Here is a 14,413-nt window from a genome sequence, read left to right on the forward strand (position 1 = left end):
TCCTTTTCCAAGTTCCAGTCTATTTCTGTACTAAATTTCATCTAAATCGTTTCAGTAGTTGAGACGTAACAAACTTACATTGACATTAATAATATTAGTAGGGATTTTCACGTTGCACAACGGAGTTGCAGACTAAGGCTAGTGCTTTTTATAAGTTCAAAAAGTCATCTCTCTTTACTCGCTCATTATTATATTGAGCGTACTCGCAAAGCCTCTCATTTTTCTGTAATTTATTGAGGAATACATCATTCTTAAAATCGAGGTCAAAGTTTCGTAATATGTCATGATTATTTCGTAGTTCATTTTGTTGTTATGTCATTGAGCCGTGAATAATAAATTATGTTCGTCGTATGAATCTCTCGTAACCTGAAGTGGAAATGCGACTGTTTCCAAAAAATACGATTGTTAAGTTCATACTCATGGAATTGATAACTTGTTTTTAAAGTTATATAACTTTGGTCACAGTTTGTTAGAAAAGTAAGATATTTTTGAAGTCAAAGTCAAATATTTTTATTCTGGTACCTTATACGTCAATTGTTTATACTTCCACAGATTCCTACAGCTGCTTAAGCTGAGAAAATCGGCAGGAAACTAAATTGAGTTTGAATAGTGCACTTTTAAAAATCGTAGTAATAATATTTTACAGAGAGTAAGTAGGTACTATTGTCAGATAATTAACAATTACGTTTACATAAAGTTTAGGTCAATTAAAAACTAAATAAAAGTATACTTTTGAAGGTCTATCAAAGTATTAATAAAAATACAGTGTGACGAAAGAGTTATTGATGGTATAATAATTATTATTATTCACTTGACACAACAGTTTTTAAATTTTATCTAACAGGTCTTTACGTTTACATGAATATTAAAAACAAAATATCTAGGTTTAGAATTGCCAGAGTAGGATATTGGATAATTAACTAATAATTGCGTGCATAGGAATAATAATTGGATATAATTAACTATAAATAGTAAAAGAAGGTCGTGGTCGCCACTAAATTTCAGGTGGTAATCACAGTTGGTTGGTAATAAATATTATATGAATTATGTAAGTCTTTACTGTATATTTTATCAACCGCATTTGCTATTGTCATGTATCACTGTGGCGTCAGACTAGGTAAGTGTAATTATTTAATTAATAATTGTAATTAACTATTTAACCACAACTTCTTTGTAATAACCACATATCTATACTGTACTACCTGTCCCGGCAAACGTTGTATTGCCGATATTAAAATCGCGATACAAAAGTAACTGTTGATCGCAGATGGGCGACAATTTGAAGTTGTATGTATTTTTTAATGTTGACTCATAATAAAAAAAAATTAAAAAAATGTCAAAAAAATTAAAAAGAAAAATCGTGTGGACCTCCCTTAACATTTAGGGGGATGAAAAATAAGTGTTGTGCGATTCTCAGACCCAATATGCACTTAAAATTTCATGAGAATCTGTCAAGCCGTTTCGGAGGAGTTCAATGTTTAACACCATGACACGAGAATTTTATATATTAGATATATGTCACATGTAAGTGCCTTTTTGACTTAATGGGAATACAGAATTCTATAAACCGAAGTCTGCGTATAAAAAACTTCGTATTGAAATGACTACATCATAATATGACTATAGATCATGAAAAGAAATTAAATTAAAGAGTATGTTTCTATAAATGCTCAGATATCGATAAATTATTTGTATTCGGCAAATTGGCAGTATTGGCAGTATTGGCAAAAGATGGAACTGTCCGTTCATTTCAATAGTTATTAATAACCGCTATGCAATAATTAAATCCATTAAAATAGTAATAAATGTTAGTTAGTTGTTACTCACATGTGTACATGATGAAATTTAATAATTAGTGAGATCTCGACATGCAGCGAGTGGCAACCATTTCATCATTCAATATTTGCACATCACTAATTTGTTTTAATAGTATAATACAGAATTCGCTTCTTAATATTTAAAAATATATATGTTAATATATTCTACTTTCTCCTAAGAAATATTTCACTTATACTGCTTTCTTGTAACAATTAAAGATATTTAAAGTGTAAGAATATATTTTGATAGTACCATTTGTGGGTGATGTGATTAGCTGGGATATCTTCTGTGCAAAAATACAATAAACAACTGAGAGCTAATTATAGATTATTTACAGAAAATTATCACAAGTACAACAATAATATATTCTAATAATAAGCACACTCACGACCTTACAAATAAACTTGGTATAAAGTTATACCTGAGGATAAACCATTCTTTACAAATAGACATTTTGCGTATGATGGTTTTTAAAACGTATAACGTTTCCCGCGTTTATTTGCAAGGATGCTTGACATTCGGAAAACTTCAGAATTATGATTGTATTGACAGTGTTGTCAGAGATATACGCCGTTCCCAATATTCAGTCTATCTCTTACTTGAGATAAAAATCGTAACTATCGTTGACTTTTCTGTCCCAATAAACTTATCGACGGCAACTCAACTTATCCGTACAGGCTGTCTGTCAATGGGACGACGTATAGCTTACCAGCGATAGAAGTTTGAATGGAAATTGCAATTCACGCGTCCCAATATAAGGCGATAAGAATGACCTATCGGGTATATTGGGATAGCTTCAGATTATAGACAGCTGTGCTGACAGTGGAAGGTAGTAATTTATCTCTATCTGTAGATAGTATATTGGGAACAGCCGTAAGTCAACATTCTGCTTTTTATTCTTGGTTTATTATCAGGTATAACTTTATGCCAATTTTATTTGTAAGGCGGTTAGTTTATACAGCTTAGTCAACTGATTAGAAAAATGATTTCATAATAAATTATTTTGTTGTGCTAGCAAATGCATGAAAAATATCTAAATGAATGATTCCAGTGCATAGTTTATTATAGGTAGAGCTAGCCCGCAATATATATTGTAACTATTGCTTCAGTAGTTAGTAGATGGAGTGCAGTAGACGAATTCCTCAATGAAATTTTCGAGAGAAAATCTGGACAATGATCCTTATTTTCAAGAAGTGAGCAATGTTATACGTCGTTTATCAAGTGTACAAAACAGTGCTTCTTATAATGTTTCTCATAGAACTTTGAATTGTTTCTGTCATTAGTACGGTAGCATACAAAGCAAAAGAATATTTTCTGGATATTTTCCATTCGAGAAATATATGTAGCGTACAGGGGAATATGTTTTCATTGATCTCTTTGTGTAATTAATCCTAAAGAGAACCACTTAGATAAAAAGTTTAAACAAGAAAACCTATAGCTCCTTCAATTCGAAAAGCTGATGCAATAAGTAATATTTAACTGCAATTTAGAATACAAATGCATCTACTGTCGATGTATAAGTAGTAATTTTGTTTGGAATATACCCTATTCTATATGTAGAAGAAATGCTTAAATTAAAATTTTCCTAAAGAAAAAGGTTTATACAAACTACCAACAATATCTGTACAGTAAACATTTCTAGAGATTTTCTTTTAAATATTTTTATTTGCAGGTGACAAAATTCAGTTTTTTCTGTATTCAAATTCGGGAGATTCGTAAAACTGCCATCTAAGACACACCGAGCTTATAGCAACGGTATTCTTATGAAAGGAGGGGTAGAAAACAGAAGTTTAAATTTTAAACCGCTATGTTTATTTATTACGTGATGTTATATTCTCACTCGTAAGGAAATGTGGCGCGGAACAGTTGCTTTCTATCGACGTTCTGATCGGACGAGGTTAATGTACCCCCAAGCTATGATTCAATGGAGAAAAACATCAGCTCGTTCAACGTACGTTCGGCTTTTAAATGCTCGCACTAAGCATTCAACCTGTTACTTAACATTCCACTATGAAATAGATCTTACGGATTTATACGTGATTTGTGTCCTTTCTAACATAATCTCTAAGGAACTAATGGACTGTTCTTAAAAATTATTTCATCAACGCACCACTACGGTATCCCATAGTGACTCCTGCGTTTTTGGTAAATCCATGTGGATTGAACTTTGTATTACTTTGAGTTTGAATTTAATTCTAACTTATTTAATTAAATAAAATACTTATTAAAGGATTAAAACGCGAGTAATTGCAACTGTATTTTTTACATTGAGTTTTTGCGTAAAAGATACCAATTAGGTACTTATGTAACCCGACAATAACATCGGGTTTCGAAAAAGAGTATTTTATAGATTCTAATCAAGTCACTGTCCACTTTCAATATTCGATCCCTAGGGATATACTAGTATAAGATTATTTTAAATCAAGATTATATATATTGTCATCAGTCGATTCTGAATTTATATTGCAAAATATCAATCTTAATTTCCAAACCCATTATGTATAAGAAACGTATAATCATCATTGATTTATTGCAAGCCGCAAATATTAATACGTATTTTAACAGTAGGTTCAAGGTAGACCCGTTATTGAAATGCTAAAAACGAATTCATCCGAAATTTAAACTGTGTGTATAGTACTGTCTCACACTATTGAATTCACTAAGCTTTATAGAAGCCAATTTGGCCTTCTCTTTCACGTGATCACTAAAGTGAACGTTGCTCGGTATAATATCGACGCCGACACAGGCAGTGGCAGTTAGAGGAGTGATCTTGAATCAAGGGGATGCGCCAAGGGAGACTTTTAGCGGTAAACGGACAAACTTGTACCATCTTAGGGTTGAATCGGACTACATTCTTCCGACGCAATCTGAGACTGCAAATCATAGATCAACATCGATTTCAGACACAAGTTTTTTCCGGTTCCCATCGTCGCTATCCTGAGAGCACGGCACGGTTGATGTAAGAAATATGCATTAATAAGTCAAAAAGCTAGTGGCCTCACACAGCCTCTCGGGAAGCCCATAGGATGGCAGTTTTGCTATAAGCGCTTTATGCCACACCCGATCAAATTCTTCACAATATCCAGACTTATCGCCCACGCCTCTTCCCTCAACTCCACCGCTTACTATATTATTGGTGCTGTATGCAAGAAGATCACCAGCTGAGCGACCCTGACGGAAACCGTACTGGCAATAACTGGTCAGCTGGCTCCTCTAGGTATTCCAAGAGCTAGCAGTTGGTAATTGATTCTATAACTTTGTAGAAAATGTAGGTAATGGTAATGAGGCGGTAGTTGGAAGGATCCGAGCGTAGACCTTTTAAGGGATCGGGTGAACTCAAGCCGTCGAAATTTTCCTAGCGATTTATGAATACATCCTTACTGACGTAGTAACAGTCATTGAATTTCAACTATTTGCTCTTAGCTGTGATTTTTTGATATCTTGTTTGAGAGAAAACCATTAGGTCATCGTCTTAAGAGCTATTTAGTAATAGCCTCATTATTAATTGTTGTAATAAATAGTAGATATGTCCCGTATTATATAAGATAGCGTAGCGAATTATATGAGATGTATATATTTGGGTTAATGCAGTTACAACTTTCCATCGTAATTAATTCTGTGCAGTACTTGTGAACGCTTCATAGAATATATTATACTGTAACTGTTATTGTGCAATGGAGGACGGAACATCATAAATGGATACGCTTTGCTGGATTAAAAAACCTGAGCTAACTCTTATAATTATACTAGCATTTACCCGCGACTTCGTCCGCTTAAAATTTTATTATTTAGAATACTTTGCAAATAATACACATACAAACTGCTGCGGCTAACTATAAATTGCTTATTTTAATACATTTTTACTAACTACTTTGTTTTGTTTTTTCCATACTTTTAAGCGTTCTATTTTTTGACTTCCATCCCTTATTTAAACCCTACACAGGTCGAACTACAAATTCCAAGAACGCTAGAACAAATATTTATTTATTTCTTATCAAGTACCTAAAAACAAAGTTTCATGGTGGCCTCTTTGATAATGACGGATTTCTATAAACTTCCACCCTCTATTTCAACAACTCCAAACCTCATATTCAAGATAAAAGGAAGCCTATGTCCTTTTCCAAGTTCCAGTCTATTTCTGTACTAAATTTCATCTAAATCGTTTCAGTAGTTGAGACGTAACAAACTTACATTGACATTAATAATATTAGTAGGGATTTTCACGTTGCACAACGGAGTTGCAGACTAAGGCTAGTGCTTTTTATAAGTTCAAAAAGTCATCTCTCTTTACTCGCTCATTATTATATTGAGCGTACTCGCAAAGCCTCTCATTTTTCTGTAATTTATTGAGGAATACATCATTCTTAAAATCGAGGTCAAAGTTTCGTAATATGTCATGATTATTTCGTAGTTCATTTTGTTGTTATGTCATTGAGCCGTGAATAATAAATTATGTTCGTCGTATGAATCTCTCGTAACCTGAAGTGGAAATGCGACTGTTTCCAAAAAATACGATTGTTAAGTTCATACTCATGGAATTGATAACTTGTTTTTAAAGTTATATAACTTTGGTCACAGTTTGTTAGAAAAGTAAGATATTTTTGAAGTCAAAGTCAAATATTTTTATTCTGGTACCTTATACGTCAATTGTTTATACTTCCACAGATTCCTACAGCTGCTTAAGCTGAGAAAATCGGCAGGAAACTAAATTGAGTTTGAATAGTGCACTTTTAAAAATCGTAGTAATAATATTTTACAGAGAGTAAGTAGGTACTATTGTCAGATAATTAACAATTACGTTTACATAAAGTTTAGGTCAATTAAAAACTAAATAAAAGTATACTTTTGAAGGTCTATCAAAGTATTAATAAAAATACAGTGTGACGAAAGAGTTATTGATGGTATAATAATTATTATTATTCACTTGACACAACAGTTTTTAAATTTTATCTAACAGGTCTTTACGTTTACATGAATATTAAAAACAAAATATCTAGGTTTAGAATTGCCAGAGTAGGATATTGGATAATTAACTAATAATTGCGTGCATAGGAATAATAATTGGATATAATTAACTATAAATAGTAAAAGAAGGTCGTGGTCGCCACTAAATTTCAGGTGGTAATCACAGTTGGTTGGTAATAAATATTATATGAATTATGTAAGTCTTTACTGTATATTTTATCAACCGCATTTGCTATTGTCATGTATCACTGTGGCGTCAGACTAGGTAAGTGTAATTATTTAATTAATAATTGTAATTAACTATTTAACCACAACTTCTTTGTAATAACCACATATCTATACTGTACTACCTGTCCCGGCAAACGTTGTATTGCCGATATTAAAATCGCGATACAAAAGTAACTGTTGATCGCAGATGGGCGACAATTTGAAGTTGTATGTATTTTTTAATGTTGACTCATAATAAAAAAAAATTAAAAAAATGTCAAAAAAATTAAAAAGAAAAATCGTGTGGACCTCCCTTAACATTTAGGGGGATGAAAAATAAGTGTTGTGCGATTCTCAGACCCAATATGCACTTAAAATTTCATGAGAATCTGTCAAGCCGTTTCGGAGGAGTTCAATGTTTAACACCATGACACGAGAATTTTATATATTAGATATATGTCACATGTAAGTGCCTTTTTGACTTAATGGGAATACAGAATTCTATAAACCGAAGTCTGCGTATAAAAAACTTCGTATTGAAATGACTACATCATAATATGACTATAGATCATGAAAAGAAATTAAATTAAAGAGTATGTTTCTATAAATGCTCAGATATCGATAAATTATTTGTATTCGGGTTAAACGTTATCTATCCGTGACTTCGAATAGCTTAAAGTTCTCGAAACATCTTCCTTTCGCTGCACGATGGGAATAACGAAGTAAAGCTGCATGTGGAAGTATTTGAACTTCATCAGGAGTTTATTTATTCTATTTAAAGAAATGTTTGACCAAGGTCGTTTGTCGGTGAATGAATTAATGGCGAATGGACAGGAGGTCCGTTATATCTGCCGTTGTACCTATATATACTGTTATTTTATCATCTGTTATTTAACTTTTCATTTTATAGAGAGCATTGGCAATGAGGCCAACAGCTTAAAACAAATTATTAAACAAGAATACTTAAAATAATTTATTAATTTGCGCGATAAGAACAAATGTTATAATGTAGGTTATCCCCTCTATTTTATTGAATCCATCATATTTTCAATAGTGACCAATCACCAAGTACACTTTATTAAATTATTTAGCGAGTGTCTGTGTCGCCAGCTTTGAAAATCTCAGTAAGAAGATAAGCAATGAATGAAGCGTTATTTTTATTGGTCCAAATTAGAAATTTATAGAATTTGCTTTCGTATACCAAATCTCACACTAACAAGTTTCTTTTGAAATAAGTATATAGCTGTATCAAGCAAATATTAACAAGTCAAGTATAATAACTCTGCTTTTAACTAATGTGTTCGTAATTTATCAGATAACTTCAAAATTAAATTTACCTGTGATCCATAATTGAACGATACCGGGAACGTATCAAAGAAAGCTCTCACGATTCAATTCGTCACAGACAGACAAATTCCTTTACACTTCACTTTCATTCACTTTTACGTTTTTATAGACACCACGGTTTGTGTTAGAACTTCGGAATATCGGATACAAGTGGCGTAGAAAGTAGTGGACTGCTTTCTTCGAACACAACCACTGGGTCGGTGAGTTGATCGTTGAATGCGGGACCTGTTCTAGCACGGTGATAGCCCGCTGTCGGAGATCGCGGAAGGTTAATAACGATTGTAAAATAAACTTTTATTTAATACTGGCCATAGAGCGCTTACGGCCCGCATTAAATGCTTTGACCTACATCTTATCCTGACATGTATTAGATATTTTTTTTGCCAACGATTATACGGTTTATATCAGCTCCACCAGTTTGTATCTTTGTTTGTAAAGAAATATTTCAACATGATATTCACCCACTTCACACACCCCAAAACGTCCTATTTACTTGAAGATTTGCATTCATATCGATGACTGAAGACGATACAATATTTCATTAGTTTGGCGTTATATTAGGAATCTCCGGGATAATGGACAGTTTGTGTTGGTGTATTACGAAATCATTGAACATGATTCTTTCTGACTCAAGATTTAATCAATATGTTATGTTTTTAAAGTGATAACCCTCACTTCTAGGATTAATACACAAATAAAATTTTATGAACGATGCGGGACTCGAACCCACAACCTTACGGACGACGGTACGGAACGCCGGAGGTCGTGGGTTTGAGTCCCGCGTCGGTCAGTAATTTTTTGGCAGGGTAAATTAATGATGGATAGGCATATAACTTGGACAAAAGTATCATCTTAACATGATAGACCGACCAAAAGCAAAAATTAGTTTGTCCCAGACTCCGAAAAAGGTTACTTGAAAACCGCTCTGTGGGGGAACGCCGCACATCCAAATTAATAGGTATGATATTCAAGCTTATCTATATATATAAAAATGAATTGCTGTTCGTTAGTCTCGCTAAAACTCGAGAACGGCTGGATCGATTTGGCTAATTTTGGTCTTGAATTATTTGTGGAAGTCCAGAGAAGGTTTAAAAGGAATAAATAGGAACATGCTGCTGAATTATATAAAAACAACAAATTTGTTTTTCCTTTGATGTATCCATACATAATTTCTATGAGAGAATTTATTGACGCACGTTTTGACAGTTCTGCTGTGAAACAATTGCATTACGACAGCAGGGTGCATATTTTACGAAGTAATTTTTGATGTTATGATATATTATTGAAAAATTCATATAAAAACATTATTTTATTTATTATATACAGAACAACGTCTGTCGGGTCAGCTAGTATAATATATATATTATATTGAGTATCAGATCAAAAAGCTCTTTGTCTTTCCCCCATGACTGATATGTTAAAAGACACGCAATTAATTAATGGAGCGATTCACAGAGTAAGGGATGGACCCGTGACAGTTATATACTGTTTAAAGCTTCTGTTGATCCCCGGCCGTGTTATTTGTGCTCTCAATAATCAGTCGCGCTAGGCCTGCTGTTAGTTCTAAAGCGGAACGAAACGGTTCTACACGCTGTGATGCATTGTAGCAGCTTACACTTAACTCTATGATTTTTATGTTCAGTCCAGTCAGAGCACCCGTGACGTACCTACTAATTGATGATTTATTATAGATTCTGTACAAATTAAGATTACAACTGCGCCCTTATACGGGAAAGATCATAAAACACGCACTAGCCTGCTTCCAAAGTAGCGGGGGCATTTTGCGTTTTAGAAATATGGTGATTTCATCACTCGTGGCGTGCTTTCCACTCTGAGTTTAATTTACATGAACTAAATATATTTCTCAGTGGAAGTGTGGTTAGATTGTGGGTCAGAAAGTACGAGGCTAAGGTTTCAACACATAAAACGCCTGCGGGATGACCAAGGTTGAAACAAGTTGAGGAAACTGTGAGCCCAGTTGCGGCTTCATCACTCAATAAAGATCGGCGTAGCTCGCTTTATCGAGGCCATCTTTACGTAATAATATGTTGATAAAGATCTAATACATGCAGTTTTGTAAACTTTAATTATTACAATAATTGAAACCACAATTTAGGTTGTGTATTTTCTGAAAGAATGTTGGGGCACTTCCAAAATTTCAACTGATTCTCTTTTCTGACGATGCCTATTTAAACTTAGCTGATTCTATATGATGCAGTGTGAGTGGCCGTTTGAACCCTAATATTATGTCTACCACGAGTGCAGAGCTCATTACTCTCAATTTTCTTCATGAGGGTTTACGGCAGTACACCAAGTACCAAGTTTGTAAGTAATTGGGTACCCCATACCACGGATAACATTTACAAGAAATTGATATTTTTATCTCATGAACAATATTCCAGCGAATTTGCTTAAATTTGAGGTTCAGACGAAAAGAGTGTGTACTTCTAGATGATGTGTGGTTGATAAGGACTGATTTGACCATAGATTACAGGCAAGCAGTTCTTTAAAAAACTGTGATCAACTTGACACTGTTGTACACAGTAATATTTAAATTGCATAATGTTGAGTGTAGCGCCATCTGTCCGCTTACTCTGGCAATAACAGCATGCTGATGTTCATTCAATAGTTTATTCGTCGCTTGTGTTCAATAAAAATATAACAGAGAGCGCTAGGTGTAGTATGAGATTACTTTCAGCACTGATTATCATTGCCACAGAGTACATTTTCATTTAATATTTTAAAACTTGTTCGATCCGACTCCACTCTGGTAGATTTCGATATAGGATACTGTATTCGTAGTTATTTTATATATCAAGAATAGCTCTCGCAACGCCCGCCAGATAATAATTTATATGGACAATTAATAATAACTTGGGCTACTTGCTTTACAATATTTAAAAAGAAAACATTTTATTGAAGAGATAATGTGCAGCTGACAGTGTAGCTAAATAAAGGTGAACAAATTGTAATTTTATGTATTATAAGTTAAATTATAATTTTGTAACACCTATAGAATGACTCACGAAGGTGTGTCCTATCTTCCTTAGGTAGGGCTTGTTGCATTCAATTTGCGGAATCTATCTTGCCCCCTTCATGGGGTTGACGAAGCCTATGAATTTTTCTTTAGGTACGATGGTTTCTGCTGCGAGAGTCTTCAGAGACATTTGGAGAATCTGAACGGACTTGAAACACTGAGTAAAAATTTTGAGAAGCTGCCCATTCATCTACAACGACCAGAGGACCTGTGAACATTCGTATATTAACTGTTCATGTTAACACACAATTTAGCACGGTTACACTGGTTGCTACCTTTTTTTATGATAATAAGGGACAAGACGAGCAAGACGATCAGCTGATGGTAATTGATACGCCCTGCCCATTAAAATGCTGTGCCGCTCCAGATTCTTATAAAAACCAAAACTTCTGAGTGGCACTTCAATTGCGCTCGTCACATTGAGACTTAAGATGTTAAGTCTAGTTTGCCCAGTAATTTCACTAGCTAGGCGCCCTTCAGACAGAAACACAATAATGCTTACACATACTGCCCATAATCTAGCCGGCATACTGTGCAAAGGAGCCTCCCACTGGTGTCTCAGATAATCTTTGCCCGGTAGCGAGTGTGCAAGAGTTACTATAGAAATGGATGAGGTTGTATCTATGTATATAACTTCCCATAGTACACGAGTACAGGGCTAGATTATTTAATTTAAAAAATGTAATAATAGAAATAACTCTTCGAAATGCTCGCAGTGTCAAAATCAAATATTTTTTATAAAATCACTTATTGGTCATCAAAAATTATCACCCATTTGAAAATTTATGCCTCATGCCAATTACTGCATCTCCGACATTTCCCATATAAGAAATGAAATAATGGAACGCCAGATCGACACGACGTATTCAAAAGAGACAGATGGTTCTTCAAGAGTGGCAAGAACATGTTTAATCAGCGAATTGCTGCGGTACCTCAGGTGACCCGTCAATTATTATCGCCTCCAATTTCAAGATACAGGAAGTTTGTGTTTTAGAAGGTACGAATATATCTAGTACGTTACCCCTAGTCAAACCTTAAGTTCGCTCTGAAATTATTTACCGCCTTTTTGCGCACGTAACATACTTGCCGCATTTTCCTCTCCGAAGAAGTTTGGCGAGGAATTTACCTAAAGAAGAAGACACAAGTTTGCGCGTTTACCACTTAAAAAACCCCATTTATCGTATCACCGCTCTTCGACAACACTCCCCTTATAGCCTCGCCTAGTAACGGAATAGTGGGTCTCTAAATCTCGAGCGATTGCCAATTCCGTGGCCATCTGCAGGGCAAAGCCAAATTGGCTTCGAAGAAGCTGGGCGTCATTAAAGGCCGGCAACGCTCCTGTGTTTCCTCTGGTGTTGCAAGAGAATGTGGGCGGCGATGATCATTTAACACCAGGTGACCTGTACGTTCGTTTGTCGTCCTATTCCATAATAAAAAAGGAATCTGAATAAGAAGGTAATAGAAATGTTATAAGTGCTTATTACTTCCGGTACGACTGTCGAATATGTAAACATTCTCAGGACATGTTGACTGCCACGTGCTAGATTTTGGCGAGTCAACATGTCCTGAGGACGCCTCGTGTAGAGGCGAAACACGTGTCGAATTGTTTAAAAGAGAAATATTGGCGGAATTAATACTAAATAAAACTGAAAACATTTGGATATGGATATCCGCAAAGTAACGCCTACTTCAATAAATAACATTTTATTTAAAAAACCAAAGTTTAGTTATTAAAAAGACTTGCCGATCAAATGTAATATTTTGATTGGTATAGTTGTAGGATGTGAATGAGATCCCACGATAGGTTTACAACTTAAGTATATAAATGTGGATATTCTTAAACACGCCATATTTACGCGTTCTTTCATGCCCACAATTCCGATTATATCACCACTTACTCGCTGGTGGACTATAGGTAACCAATGAGGTGACATATTTAACACGGCTATGCTGCTTCCAGTACTTATCATTAATATTTCTAAGGGTAAACGAGTATAGCAATAATTATAATACCTATATATAAAACAGAAAGAAACCTAACGTCTCTGAACGACAGAGTGCAGTCACGCAGTCTCAACAATATGTGAAGACACACGAACCAGTGATGTTTATGTAAATATTAATTAATGTTTCATGTTATTATGTAATTACTCTATCGCAACGGTCTGCAGAAACAATACGCGTAAATGTTGACAATAAAAGTTGATAATTTACCTTAGATATTTATTATTTTATTTTTTTATGACAATAAGGGACGAGACGAGCAGGACGTTCAGCTGATGATAATTTAAACGCCTAGATAGTCTCTTGCTGACAAGACAACCGATGAAAACAGGCCAGGTTTATTACTTTAGTGTGCGGACAAGCTACGTCTTACACTCGCGATTTGTATGTCATTTTGTGTTTGTGTAAATGCACGCCATTGCTCAAAATATAGGTTAACTGTTAACCTCAATTTTTTCGACGTTTTTACAGACGTATAAATGATCTAACGAATCTACTTTGTAAGCCGTTTTTAATATGTTGTTAATCAGAACCATAAAGTGAATATTTGGTTTGTTTACTTTGTGAGATTTTAGCCTTACCAAGGTTTGTCATCCTGGTGGCTTCATGTAATTTTTCTAATAATAGGTACGATAATTTTTTTAAATTATATTATTTAAAAAATTATCAATATCATAAAATCGGCCCTGTCAGTTAATGAGAAATTAAGAAATCGTACATTGCTAAATAACATAGTAGCGGTGTTTTCTAGAGGCTCATTAGTCGTAATATTATGAACTCAACTGGTTTCTTACTTAACTCTCGTGTCAATAAATCATACACGCGCGTTCGTAGGCAATATGCTAAGTTATGACAATGTAGAAAGCATAGTATAAACATCTTTTGATTTATTACATTTTATTTCGGTCATGTTTTAAATATATACATAGGCACTTAACCAACAAAATATATCATATCATATATTTTATATCTATATATCTACATTTAAATAAATCACCGCCACCCACATTTTCTTGCAATACCAGAGGGATCACA

General features: G+C 34.2%; 2 protein-coding genes across 3 annotated transcripts in view; one reads left to right on the plus strand and one right to left on the minus strand.

Moving 5' to 3' along the window:
* Window positions 1-14,413, plus strand: part of LOC126974197 (flotillin-2) — a 340,191-nt gene that overhangs the window by 179,384 nt on the left and 146,394 nt on the right. The window lies entirely within an intron of this gene.
* Window positions 1-14,413, minus strand: part of LOC126974227 (uncharacterized) — a 37,776-nt gene that overhangs the window by 14,929 nt on the left and 8,434 nt on the right. Inside the window, exon 1 of one of the 2 annotated variants that reach the window (XM_050821689.1) lies at window positions 8,328-8,548. The exons of the other annotated variant lie outside the window; for it this stretch is intronic. The gene's annotated coding sequence lies outside the window, so the exon portion shown is untranslated. Of the gene's footprint in view, window positions 1-8,327; window positions 8,549-14,413 lie in introns of those variants that run through there. 2 annotated transcript variants of the gene reach the window in all.

Source organism: Leptidea sinapis, chromosome 31 (genome assembly GCF_905404315.1).
Source record: "Leptidea sinapis chromosome 31, ilLepSina1.1, whole genome shotgun sequence".
Lineage (NCBI taxonomy): Eukaryota > Metazoa > Arthropoda > Insecta > Lepidoptera > Pieridae > Leptidea > Leptidea sinapis.